Raw genomic sequence first — 12,500 nt, 5'->3', positions numbered from 1 at the left:
TGCAGATATATGGGATAGGAGGAAAGCTGTTAAGAGCAGTCAAGAGTTTTTACGAGAGTAGTAGAGCTTGCGTTAGGATTAGAAGTGTAGAGAGTGAATGGTTTGAGGTAAAGGGGGGACTTCGTCAGGTATGTGTTATGTCGCCCTGGCTGTTCAATCTTTACATGGATGGGGTGGTGCGAGAGGTGAATGCAAGGGTAGTGGGTCAAGGGTTGGAGATGATTAAAGAAAATGGAGTAAAGTGGGAAGTGAGCCAGCTGTTGTTTGCCGACGACACTGCGCTTGTAGCAGGATCAGAGGAGGTATTGAGGAAGTTAGTGACAGAGTTTGAGAAGGTGTGCAAAAGAAGGAAACTGAAGATAAATGTGGGCAAAAGTAAGGTGATGAGATGTACAAGGGGAGAGAGTGACAGTAGTCTGGAAGTGAGCATTAAGGGTGAGAAACTGGAGGAAGTGCATAATTTCAGATAATTGGGTGCGAATGTGACAGGAAAGGGAGGAGTGGGGGTGGAGGTAGAATGTAGATTGAGAGAAGCCAGTAAATGCCTTGGTGGATTAAAAAGTGTTATGAGAAATAGACATCTGGGAATGGATGCTAAGAGGAGGTTATATGAAGGAGTGATTGTGCCAACAGCAATGTACGGGGCAGAAACATGGAACATGAGAGAGTAAGAGAGAAGGAGTTTGAATGTGTTTGAGATAAAATGTCTGAGAAGTATGATAGGGGTTACTAGGCTAGATAGAGTGAGAAATGAGGTGAGGAGGAGGACAGGGATAGAAAAGGAGCTGGGAGATAAGGTTGATGAAAGAGTATTAGGATGGTTTGGACATATGGAAAGAATGAGTGAAGAAAGATTAGTAAAAGAAGTGTGGAAGGCGGAGGTAGAAGGAGTAAATATAAGGGAGTGTCCTAGGATGAGAAGGATGGATGGGGTGAAAGGGGCTTTACAAAAGAGAGGAATGTCTGTAAAGGAAAGACGGGAGAGGACAGAAGATAGGGGTGAATGGAGAAGGGTTGTGTATCGATGAGGCTGTGATGCATGATGGTGAGTGGATGGGGGATGGGGGGGTGAGGAAGTTTGTATGAGAAAAAATTTGACGCAGCCCGAAGGGATTTCTCCCCCATCGTCTCCTTTACTGCATGAGAGGACGGAGAGAGAGGGTCGCCGAATTTATGAAGCGGCCTTGCTGTGGATGTGCTGTGCCTTGTGGCACTGCTTCTGACCCAGGGCAGTGGACAGGATGCAGGAATGACCCGTCATCCAGGAAGTGCCAAGATGGGAGAGAGGGTGGAGGGTGGAGGGGAGTGGAATATATGGGAAATGAAATGGGTGGGAGTGTTTGCTATGCTTTTTTCTTTTTGGCTACCCCCCCCCCCGTGTAAGGAGAAAAAAGCCTTTGGTATATGTATGTATGTATGATGTGTATATATATGTGTATACGGCACATATACACGACGAGTAATATAACCCCAGTCATATAACCAACTCCTTAACACACTGTCCACCACAGGCATTAATCGCTGAGTCAAACATCACGAGGCTCAGTGGAACCCATATATCGCTGAGTCAATCCTTTGGCTTCGCAACAACACCTCGACCACCAAACACATGAACGAACACACGCGATCAACCTAGTAGCCACCCAGTACTGACATACGATATTACGTATACTAACGATCCTCCCCTGGATATATAATTAACATGTATGATAATAGACAACAATACATAATCAATGCAGTTGCACCACCCATGTGAGACAACGGACCTTCTCGAAATTAATGTAAAGACTAAAGACTAAACCCAACACAAGAAAGTGCTGAGATTGTCACTTCCGGCCAATGACCACCAGGGTAGCGTGGCCGAGAGCACCAGTTGGGACGATGACGGGTGTTGTGCAACAAGAAGTGGTGTGATAAACAGTTATGTATGTAACCAATATTGTATCGTTCTGTTTAACAGTTGACAGTGTATATACCATAACTGGAAAACCTGAAAGCTTTGAATAAAGGGGTATAAACTTAATACGAATTTACACAAACCAGTACCCCGTACCTAGTGAACGATACATATTACTGGTGGCAAGCGGTGACCGCGCCCACGTCTCCAAAGAAACAAACTAACTACCAGAAAAAAAGACTATCGAGGACTCATCCTGCGCACCCCTCTGCACCAATTGTGTTCCTCCAAAAGAAGCGGTGGTGAAAATTTCTCACCACCTGGTGGCAGCAAAACCACACCCTGCACAACACCTACGTTATCGCCGCCGACTCGACAATAACTACCAGCCTCTAAATAAGGTAACCCAACCACTACCTTTTTCAAATACGTAATAGTATCATTACTACTATTACCTAACCTATCCATTCCTGAATCGCTTATACTGCTTCTCCTTTTTTTACGAGAATATCAACGAGGCGCTCCCCTCATCTAGAGGTAAACCTACACACACCACTCAACCCAGTACCCTATTACTATGGTGACGTACTATGGTGACGCACGCCTCTCTCAACGCGTAACTACAAAGAAGTCTACGCCTAGTTACAGCCCCACCTGGCGATAACTACAAACCTGTCTACATTTTACGAGTGCAGTGTCCAATTAACAAATAATATTCCAAGTAAGACTATTAGGAATACCATTTTTAAAAACATTTAACAGTGTTAAATACTATATATATAATTAAAACAAATTCATTTTAATAATTATATTCACCATATGAATCATTTTTTTCTAGATTTCACTATTCCACTGTTTTGCATACATACTATTATGTTCATATGCATTTTTTTCCAGTGACATAATTTGTGTTTACACTATATGTCACTCACCAAACAGTCGTAACATTATTTGGCTGAAAGAAAATAACATGCTTCAAACATTTTGTAAATTCTAATTTTCAACCACTACAACTTATCAAATACCAATTTCACATATTCCTAATACAATTTCATATTTATAGATATGCAATAACCTTACTAGATTTGACTATTACATAATATCACATTTATAAGTACTCTTACAGTTAAGTAATTCTTGTCTAAACTCCATTTATATTTTACATAGAACTTAGACATTTTTATAAATGTAACTTACCCTTCATAATTACTACTGTTAACCAGCGATTATTATACTATAACGTGCACTATATTTAACCATTATTATTATTATTACAATATTTTTACCTTTTTTACCATTTATAATTATATGTTCTTATATATAACCCATATATAAATGTTGACATCCCATATCCCCCCCTCCCTTATCTAAGCATAACATATTACCCTTAGTTACTATATACCTATTATTCATATTTTAACAGCCCTTTTTTTCTTAGATTACAAATCAAACCTAACTATTAACTAATACATACTAACTATTAACTAATACATGACTTGGCAACATGGCCACTGGCACCAGAAGCAAAGTTTTACAAAGGGTGCATAGCGTCTTGTCAAGATCTAGAGAAGAAAAACAACGACAGGACATATCCAGTGACAAAGAGGAAATACACACAGAAGACTTAATTGGCAATGACAAACCAGACCATTTTTACCTATATCCACAGGTTGACAATACCTCTAAACAGTTAACCAATTACCAGTTAAATAATCCTGACAAAACTAATCCTAATGCAGATACCCCAATAGACCCTCTTTATGAGAACGATGTCCTACCTTTTTTCAACCAACCTCCTCAAGTAGACCCCTCCAACCCCTCTCAACCACAACAACCCACCCAACCAACTCCTCATATTACTCCTCCTAATATCATACCTTTCAACCAGCCTCCTCAAGTAGACCCCTTTCACCCCTCACAACCACAACCACCCATTCCTCCCATCCAACCAAATATGCAAACAAAACCTCCTATAAACCATAATCCATCCAACCCCCATATCCCAACACATAATAAACCCCCTCCCATTCAGCAGCAGTACCAAAACTTCCCCTTTCCTTCCCCCCATACCTCATCTGGTCAAACCCACTCCACACTATACCACCAACCACCACCTAACCTTCCTCCAAACCCACAATATTATCCTTACCCACAACCTCAACCAACAATAATTAACAACTATCAAACCATAACCCCCCTCACAGAAATCCCAACCTTTTCCCAAGATAGTGGACTATCCATTACAGACTTCTTGATAGCATGTGACCTGTTCCTCTCAAAGAACACACAATACTCTGAGACAGATAAAATAAATTTGTGCCGTCAGAAAATAGACCCATCTGACATTTGCCGTTCAAAGGCAAGGATGCTAGACAGCTTAGTTGCATGTGGAATCACATATCAGGAATATAAACGCCACCTTCTTAAGGTCTTTCACAACAAACAAGCAAATAATATATCCTTCCTTATCACTTTCCTCAATAACACTAGAGTCCAACCACATTCCGTTACGAACATTATGGATTTCGTAGCAAACGGAATTAAAGAGGTCAGAGAGGACCTAGAGAATAACTCTCCTTGGACTCACACTGACCAATTTGGTCAAAATGTAATGACAACAAAAAACTTACTAACATTCTTTGAGATAGGTTTCTATCTCTCCCAACTCCCTCCAAAGTGTTTAAAGGAAGCCTCCAAAAGGGAACTAGACACTAGAAACCCTCTAGCTTATACCTATATCTTAGATATCATGAATGCTTGCAATGTATCTTTAGACACCCCCAACCATCTCCCCAGACTAAATCGCCTTCACTCACAGCAGCCCCCTCCCACCAATCAAGAACAACCTTCTAAGTGGTGCTCCTACTATTTATCAACCAGTCACAACACAAAAGACTGCATACAAAAACAACAAATACAAACACAGGCACCACGCCACCCTATCCCTTGCTCAGTTCATGGAACCATTTCCCACACCGATGCCCAGTGTTGGACACAGCAAAAACAACACCCGCAGGTACAACACCACCCCATCCCTTGCTCAGTGCATGCTACTACCTCGCATACGAATGCTCAGTGTCAAGTTCAGAATCAAAACAAACAAGTTCCACCCCCCTTTAAACCCCCACTCCTACCTACACCAACACATCCAAACAAATACTGCAACCTACACCAAACAACAACTCACTCCAACGAAGAGTGTTACCTACAGAAAACACAACAACAACCTCATCAGAGAACTAACCAACCATTCACCACCCTTTGACACCCCTCGACAAACAGCTCCCTCCCACACAACACGCTCAACCCAACACCACCGATTGGGAGAACGTGTACCAGCCTCACACACCAAACCACCATAGGAATATCTCATACACAACACAACTACCTCACCCTAGAAGTGAGTGTAGATCAACTTAAAGTTGACATGATGGTTGATACAGGAACAAACCTGAACATCATCCCAAGAGCTCTCTACGAAGCATTAAATGACCCACCCCAAATTCAATTTTCCAATATGGAAGGACTCCTAATAGAAGGGAGCACCATTTCACTTCACGACATGGTTGATCTGAGCATAGAAGTGAACGATTCCAAAGTAGGTTTCACACCTTTCCACATAGCTGATGAATGGAGTCTTGATCAACAAGGTATAATAGGATTACAGTCATTGAGGATTTGGAAAACTAAGATAGACTTTGAAACTAACAAAATCTCCTTCCGAGATGTAAATAATGAGTCAACAGTTCCTGAGACACCCGACTCAGACACACAACATCTCTCATGTCTACCTTCCTTCAATACTCCAAATCCCACTAACAGCTATTCCTTCCGACCACCCCCTTATGTCACCTCAAAGGCACTGATGTCTAACACAGTCATCATACCCCCTAGACATTCAATAACAGTCCCACTATACATACCCGGTGCAATCGAGATGTAAATAATGAGTCAACAGTTCCTGAGACACCCGACTCAGACACACAACATCTCTCATGTCTACCTTCCTTCAATACTCCAAATCCCACTAACAGCTATTCCTACCGACCACCCCCTTATGTCACCTCAAAGACGTCATAATCGACTCAGACACGTCCAGGCTTAACAACATAGCCATTGAGTCCTCCTGGGATATAATATCAGACAATAAACATACACTAGCTATGTTAACAAACATGTCAGACCAACACCGTAAAATCAGGAAGAATACAAACATTTGCGCAGTCCATCTCCATAATTCCCCTATCCAGGAACCACTGCCACAACACATCAACCAAGTGAGACCAACACAACCCCTTCCCCCTATCCCCCCAGACCAAATCACGACATCAGCTACCGGAGAAACCCATAGTGAACTGTTGACCCTCCTACAAAGGAATAGATCAGCTATAGCCTTAGAAGGTGAACCACTAGGCAAATGTGATATTATCAAGCATCACATCCAAATTCCCCCTAACACCCCCCCTTCATACACCCCCGCTTACCGCATACCTCACAGTAGGAAATCCCAAGTCAATGACAGTATCCAAGAGATGATACACCAAGGCGTCATTTCCCATTCAGACTCCCCATGGAACAGTCCCCTCTTCCTAGTCCCAAAGAAAGACGGAACTTTACGCCCTGTTGTTGACTTCAGGAAAATCAATAACCTAACTCAATCTGACCCACACCCCCTCCCCGCCATGCAAGATGTACTACAATGCATTGGCAACGGGAACTCTGTTTTTTCCACAATAGACCTTAAGTCAGCCTTCTGGCAGGTCGAACTAACAGAGGAATCAAAACCCGTAACTGCATTCTCCACTGATAAAGGGCATTTCCACTTTGAGCGTATGCCCTTTGGCCTTAAGAATGCCCCCTCAACCCAACAAAGGTTGATGACCCGCATTTTCAGTGACATGATAGGAGTCTCATTGTTCGTCTACTTAGACGACCTCATCATTTACAACCCCACACAAAGAGAACATCTTCACACACTAGAGATCGTCCTAAAAAGACTCAAAAACACAGGTTTGAAAGTCCAACTAGGAAAGTGTAAATTCCTACAGGCGGAACTCACCTTCCTAGGACATAAGGTAGATGCCAGAGGTATCCATACCAACACAGACAAGATAGAAGCTATAAACAAATTCCCAACACCCAAAAACACAACCCAAACTAGAAGCTTCGTAGGTCTTGCATCATACTACAGACACTTTATCCGAAACTTTGCTGATATTGCTTCCCCTCTGACCAAATTCACAAGGAAAGGCGAGCCATTTCAATGGTCAGAAACAGAACAGCAAAGTTTCGACACTCTCAAACACGCACTCACCACAGCCCCTGTACTAGTTTTCCCTGACATGAAGAAGGAATTCCTTCTTTACACAGACGCCTCCTCTGTAGGAATAGGCGCAGTCTTACAACAAAAAGACGACAACAGCAAAGAGCACCCCATAGCCTACGCAAGTAGAGTCCTCAACAAGGCTGAAAATAATTACTCTACAACACACAAAGAAGGGTTAGCTATCGTTTGGGCACTCAAACACTTTAAACATCTCATTCTAGGGTACAATATAAACATCTTTACAGACCACCAACCCCTAGTTTACCTTTTCAACACAAAAGACCTCCACGGAAGAATTGCTAGATGGAAAACCACCTTACTAGACTTTGATCCCAAGATAACCTACTTAGCTGGAAAAGCTAATGTAGTGGCAGATTCCTTGAGCAGACAAAACCACATCAACCCTGTCACCCAAATCACATGCATTCCCATGCGGGAACTTAAGAATGAAATAGACAGTGACCCAATATGGTCCCCAATAAAACAACATCTCATTTCACAAACCCCCTTACACTCCCGACCACCTGTCCCTATTGAGGAACTCAAACTGGTCGACGGAGTCATAAGGAGAACCATTAACACAAGAGAGGTTACTGTTATCCCCAGAGCCCTTGTCCCCAAAGTCCTACACATATTGCACGACAGTGCAATGGGAGGCCACTCGGGCAGAGATAAGACACTAAACACTGCTAGGCACACATATTACTGGCCTAACATGAAAAGAGATATAACCACACACATAGATTCTTGTATAACTTGCAACCAATTCAGAGGCCCTAACCCGAGGGAAATCAACATAAAAGATATCCCACTCCCTGCTGAGCCATGGGAAACACTTGGCATTGACCTACTGAAAATGCCAACGAGCCATCAAGGTTCCAACTATGTACTCACAGCAGTTGATTACTTCTCTAAATACATAATCTTAATACCACTCCAAGACAAAACAGCAGAGATTGTAGCCAAAACCCTAGTCAACAATATATTTTGTAGATACAACATACCACACACAATGTTATCTGACAATGGCTCAGAATTAAAAAACCAGGTGATGCGCGAAATAGCACACCTGTACAACATTGACCAAACATTTGCCACTGCATACCACCCTCAGGGAAACGGTCTGACTGAGCGAACAAATCGCAAGGTCCTAGAGATTCTCAGACCATTGGTCAACGACCTCATGGACAGTTGGGAAGATTGGCTACCACAGGTACAAGCCAGTATCAATAGCACAGTCAATTCCGCAACAAAGATGTCCCCACATGAGATCATTTTCGGCAAACCAATGCGCCTACCCTACCAAATATTCAACCAACCACCCCCACCCTTATACAACCTAGATAACCTCGCACACTGCATCAAAAGAGGTATGCAAACCATTTACAAACAAGTTAGAGCAAACCTGAAAGAAGCCCAGGAGAAGACAAAGACAAAACAACACAAACGGTCAATTCCACTTGACATAGCACTTGGCGACTCAGTCATGGTAAAAGACTCAAGTAGGACAAACAAACTCAAACCCAAATTCCTAGGCCCCTTCACAGTCACAAGTTCACTCCCTAACAATGTTTTCCTACTAACAGATCCTTCCGATCACACTACCTTCACCATACATGGAGAGAAGTTGAGAAAGGTCAAACTGAACCTCGACCCAATCTCACCTCCCATCCACAATTCACCTACCACAGACACACACCAATCACCAAAACGCAAGTCTCATCCCATGACTCTGCGTCGACGCAATTAAACATGCACTCTAGCTCTCGCCCCTGAAGATGCAGGACGTCATGTATCTATCAGTGGAGGTTAAAATGGCCCATTTCCAATAAGAACTCCTTTCTGCATATCTATTGAAACTTCTCGACTTCCTTCCGACCAATATAACCTTAGCGAGAGTCAGATAAACATATCCTCATTCACTGAGACATAACCTTCATCCTCCAAAATTAAATACATCATTAATTACCCACCTTAAACATCGACTACTTTTGACATGGACTCACTTGACCTACACTACAGGTACTGCCATATACCTCCACAGCCCTTTCCCTCTTAATCATTCTCTTTATACTTGTGGTATTAACCAAATTCTCTTGCATGAAGTAACACCTTCCAAAACCTTTCAACCTCCATACCCAAATTATTGTAAACCTAGAATAAGTTTATGCTGTGTCTCACCCACGTTCATGAATATTGTAATATTCTTTACGGGAAACCATATATATATCTATTGTGATTACCAACAAGTGCGATGTGTTACACCACACTACCCATAGAACTGGGTTGGAAAATGACATTCCCTACAGTGTTGGTACTAAAACACATGAACGCCATAACAGTTAGAAAGTGATGTGACACACCAAACTGACCATAGAACATTATTTAGAAAATGACCCCCCCCCACAGTGATAGTGTTAAACAATAAAAACCATAACATTTAGAAAGTGATTTAAACAGTGTTATCAAAGATATAGTGTAACCTTTCATGTGAAATCTAATATAACATGTAATCTGGTGAGACACAACGTTACACTTCTGAGACACAACATCGCTATCCCTTAATTACAGTTCATGATCCCCCTTGGGACCTCAGATTCACTTCAACAACACCCCCCCCCCCCATCTTCACATTTTTAATCCCACAGGATTTTGTCTCTGAATTTTTTTTTCTCGATGTATTACCCATATAAATACTTTTGTAAACCATGTAACCTAGGTGCCGGGAGCCACCTAACCCCAGGGGGAGAGCGATATGTATACGGCACATATACACGACGAGTAATATAACCCCAGTCATATAACCCACTCCTTAACACACTGTCCACCACAGGCATTAATCGCTGAGTCAAACATCACGAGGCTCAGTGGAACCCATAAATCGCTGAGTCAATCCTTTGGCTTCGCAACAACACCTCGACCACCAAACACATGAACGAACACACGCGATCAACCTAGTAGCCACCCAGTACTGACATACGATATTACGTATACTAACGATCCTCCCCTGGATATATAATTAACATGTATGATAATAGACAACAATACATAATCAATGCAGTTGCACCACCCATGTGAGACAACGGACCTTCTCGAAATTAATGTAAAGACTAAAGACTAAACCCAACACAAGAAAGTGCTGAGATTGTCACTTCCGGCCAATGACCACCAGGGTAGCGTGGCCGAGAGCACCAGTTGGGACGATGACGGGTGTTGTGCAACAAGAAGTGGTGTGATAAACAGTTATGTATGTAACCAATATTGTATCGTTCTGTTTAACAGTTGACAGTGTATATACCATAACTGGAAAACCTGAAAGCTTTGAATAAAGGGGTATAAACTTAATACGAATTTACACAAACCAGTACCCCGTACCTAGTGAACGATACATATATACATATATATATATATATATATATATATATATATATATGTGTGTGTGTGTGTGTGTGTGTGTGTGTGTGTGTGCGTGTGTGTGCGTGTGTGTGTGTGTGTGTGTGTGTGTGTGTGTGTGTGTGTGTGTGTGTGTGTGTGTGTGTGTGTGTGTGTGTGTGTGTGTGTGTGTGTGTGTGTGTGTGTGTGTGTGTGTGTGTGTGTGTGTGTGTGTGTGTGTGTGTGTGTGCGTGTGTGTGTGTGCGTGCGTGTGTGTGTGTGTGTGTGTGTGTGTGTGTGTGTGTGTGTGTGTGTGTGTGTCTTTGTGTGTATGTGTGTGTGTGTGTGTGTGTTTGTGTGTTTGTGTGTGTGTGTGTGTGTGTTTGTGTGTGTGTGTGTTTGTGTGTGTGTGTGTGTTGTGTGTGTGTGTGTGTGTGTGTGTGTGTGTGTGTGTGTGTGTGTGTGTGTGTGTGTGTGTGTGTGTGTGTGTGTGTGTGTGTGTGTGTGTGTGTGTGCATACATACGCACATACATACATTCATACAAACATACATATATACATACATATTTGCACCTCTTAAACTAATCTTTCTTCACCCATTCTTTCCATGTATCCAAACCATCCCAATGCTCTTTCACCAACCCTATCTTCCAACTCCCTTTCCACCCATGTTCTCCTCCTCACCTCCTCATTTCTCACTCCATCCAGCCTAGTAACCCCTATCATACTTCTCAGGCATTTCATCTCAAACACATTCAAACTCCATCTCTCTTACTCCCTTAAGTTTCATGTTTCTGCCCCGTACATTGCTGTTGGCACAATCACTCATTCATACAATCTCCTCATAGCATCTATTCCCAAATGTCTATTTCTCATTACACTTTTTAATCCACCAAAGCATTTACTGGCTTCTCTCAATCTACACTCTACCTCCACCCCCACTCCTCCTTTTCCTGCTACATTCATACCCAAGTATCTAAAACTATCCACTTCCTCCAGTCTCTCACCCTTAATACTCACTTCCAATCTGCTGCCACTTTCTCCCCTTGTACATCACTTCATCTTACTTTTCCCACATTTATCTTCAGCTTCCTTCTTTCGCACATCTTTCCAAACTCTGTCACTCACTTCCTCGATCCCTCTTCTGATCCTGCCACAAGCGCAGTGTCGTCTGTAAACAACAACTGGCTTATCTCCTTCTTTTCTCCATTTTCTTTAACCATCTCCAATCCCTGACCCACTACCCTTGCATTCACCTCTCGCACCACCCCATTCATGTATAAATTGAACAGCCAGGGTGACATAACACACCCCTGACGAAGTTCCACCTTTACCTCAAAACACTCACTCTCTCCATTTCTAATCCTAACACAAGCTCTACTACTCTCGTAAAAACTCTTGACTGCTCTTAGCAGCTTTCCTTCTATCCCATATATCTGCAATACCTCCCAGAGTGCCTTCCTGTCTACCGTGTCATATATGTCTTATAACAAAAATCTGATCTACACAACCCCTACCTGCCCTAAACCCACACAATTCCTCACAAAATACCTCCTTCTTTTTCTCTCCTAATTCTCTCAATCAAGACCCTCCCATAAGCCTTCCCAACTACACTTAACAAGCTGATCCCTCTGAAACTACTACACTCACACTTGTCCCTTTTCCTTGGTAAAGTGAAATTATACAGGCACTTCCCCCATTCCTCCAGCACTGTACCCTCTCTTAAACAAAGATTAAATAATCTCACCAGCCAGTCCACCATCAATAAACCTCGTTTTTCAGACGTTCTGCATGATACCCATTCAAACCAGGTGTCTTACCTGTTCTCATTATCTTAACGGCCGCCTTCACTTCATCTTTCCTTATTTCTCCTCCTTTTTCCTCACTCATCGTGGTCATTTTCT

Source organism: Oratosquilla oratoria, chromosome 42 (assembly GCF_046742065.1).
Source record: "Oratosquilla oratoria isolate Oo_2021 chromosome 42, ASM4674206v1, whole genome shotgun sequence".
Classification (NCBI taxonomy): Eukaryota; Metazoa; Arthropoda; class Malacostraca; order Stomatopoda; family Squillidae; genus Oratosquilla; species Oratosquilla oratoria.
Note: the sequence above shows the minus strand (reverse complement) of the source record.